Consider the following 2,715-nt stretch of genomic DNA (forward strand, 5'->3'; position numbering starts at 1 on the left):
GGTGCGGTGTCTGTCCCTGCTCTGAGAGGCTGAGCCCATGAGGGACCGGGCGGCCTGAGCGCTCCGCGGCTCTTCCGGCGCCGGGAGTGGATCGCTCCAGTGGATGCTGCCTGGAGACGTCGGAGGAAGGGACCACGGCGCCGTGGAGGAGCAGAGGTCTCGGGGAGGACTGCCTGCAACGCCCAGGCCCTGCCCAGGGAGCTGGAGAGCTGCTCAACACCCACAAGCAACACACAGCAGGGCCTCCCTGGGGCGGACTGACAGGGGCCCCGCTGAGCAGATCGGTTGGTGCCCAGAAGAGAAGCGGCCCATCAGACATAAGGTACGGTGTGGTCCGGCCTGATCCCCTGGGGCCTCGGGCGCGGCGGAAAGCGGAGGTCTGCGGGAAAGAACTGAATCCTGGGAGGGCAGCGGGAAACACACACCAGGCTGCTCTGGAGCTGTCACGGAGGGGGTAGGAAGCGGCCCCATAGGCATTAAGGGCAACCAGTCTTCAGATACCATCTGCGACACTGCGGAATGGAGTGGGGTGCGAGGACAGGAGAAGCGCTGAGCAATTCCGAGGCTATACCTACCGGTACCCCACTTGTATCACGAAGGGGACTAAGGGTCCTGACCCAACACAATGAGCATCCCCTCAAGATGCCCTGGTCAATAAAGTCGTAGAAGGGGACCCCCACGAGCAATACCGGAGGACAAACAACCGGGAAACACCGAAACCCTGGTGGCGGGCAAGTACGCGATAAAGGAAGCATCTGCCTGCAGGGCACTGGTTGCGGCTTGACCCGAAACCCGCAAGTAACCCAGGATCGACCACGAGTGACAAGTATGGAGAAGCAGAGCAACGCATTTCAAATACAGAGGACGGGCTGCAAAATGTGCACCAACATCTCCAAGGGGTCTCTGCCAAGCTTAAAACGCTGGAAGCAAGGGTTGAGGAAGGTGAGGGACGGTCCAGGTGTAATAACGTTCGTATCCTCCGCATTCCCGAGAAAGAGGAGGGGCCCTGCATGGAACAACTACTAACTGACCTCTTTGACCTGCACTCTTTTTCAAAAATGTTCTCTATAGAAAGAGCACACAGAGTACCCACGGGTAGGCCGCTGCCTGGCGCCCCTCCGCGAACTGTAATAGCAAAGTTTTTGAATTACCGGGACGCACTCTTGCATCTGGCTTGATCCAAGGGCACGACAACCTTCAGGCGGTCCAGGTTGGCCTTTTTTCCAGACTATACAAGGGAGGTACATAAATCGAGGCAATCCTTTGGAAAGCTGAAAAGACAACTGCAATCATTAGGAGTCAAGTACGGCCTGCTCTTTCCTGCGCAGTTGAAAATATACCACAAGAGCACAACGGTCCATTTTGACGACCCCGGCGAGGCATGGCGTTGGGCAGAGCAGCACATTGAAGGGGACTGGTTGAATCCCCGAAGTAACAGGAACAAAAAGTCTGGACCGCCACCGGGGCGGCGTCGGGAACCTGATCAGCAGCCACTACCGGACTCGCCGAGTGACGGTGGAGACAGGGCCCCGCCTTGATTCCTGACGAAGGCTCGACCTCCTGCCTGCAGGCAACCAATTTATGGACAACACCACAATGTGGCCGACAGAAGGCGTTCACATTCCCATATGGCGGTAATCGGAGGACTGCTACCCTCGCACCTGGGGATTTAACACCCCCCCAACCCTTTTTCTTAGTAGAACCACAGTAGGGACTATTAAAGCTGGCACCCTACCCTTTTTAGTTGCCAGCAATGTTTGGGGACAGGTACTTCGTGTTGGGGTGGAGTATGGGGAGGGTGGGATTAGTTGGGAGTAGTTTTTATTTACCCCAGGGCCAGTTGACTCCTGTAGGTTTCAGGGGATGACGTGGTTCCTGGTCAGTTGGGACCATAGCACGCTCGGACAGCATCTCAGTCACCAATCATTGATGATTCTACACCACACCGGCACACACTGGGATTATACCCCTGTGGTTCATTTGCCTGCCCCTCTCACACTCGTGCTAGCTGGCACCTGACCAATCTCAACTGCCTCCGACTATACATCCCAGATCCCTTAGGGTCCTCACCTGGAATGTGAATGGGATGGGGTCCGCGATTAAGCGACGGTTAGTTAAGCAACTACTTAGTAGATACTCGCCCGATGTGGCCCTGCTTCCCGAAACACACCTAGTGGGTTTACACTGTAATTTTTTCCAGCGGACCAACTACAGGGCAGCCTTTCATGCGGGGTATGCCATGGGATCCAGGGCACCTTTACTCTTATATATAAGCACGTCCCATTTGCCTTGCAGGAAGTGGTGAGGGACCCTGGGGGCCGTTACGTGCTGGTCCTGGGGACACTCTGTGTTGAGAGCTTTGGGTTTGTATCAGTCTACTCCCCACCGGGTCTGGGGCAGGAACTCCTGGAGGAACTGACCACCCTGATGGGCAAGTATCAACCCGATGAGTGGTTTCTGGGTGGAGACTTTAATGATGTGATGTGTAACACCATGGACCGATCCCACCTTCGACACCGTAACCCGAATGCCCCTACGAGGCTGTCCAACTTTGTATCTTCCTTGGGTCTCTGTGATGTGTGGCGGGAACTGCACCGGGGGACCGGAGGGTACTCATTCCACTCGGTAGCCCATGGCTCCCTTTCTAGGCCTGATTATTTGTCCCGCATACGGAGCTCTTTAGAATAATCTCGGCAGACTTACTTCCCAGGGGAA

The sequence above is a fragment of the Ambystoma mexicanum genome, chromosome 14 (genome assembly GCF_040938575.1).
Source record: "Ambystoma mexicanum isolate Mex_15411 chromosome 14, UKY_AmexF1_1, whole genome shotgun sequence".
NCBI classification, from domain to species: domain Eukaryota; kingdom Metazoa; phylum Chordata; class Amphibia; order Caudata; family Ambystomatidae; genus Ambystoma; species Ambystoma mexicanum.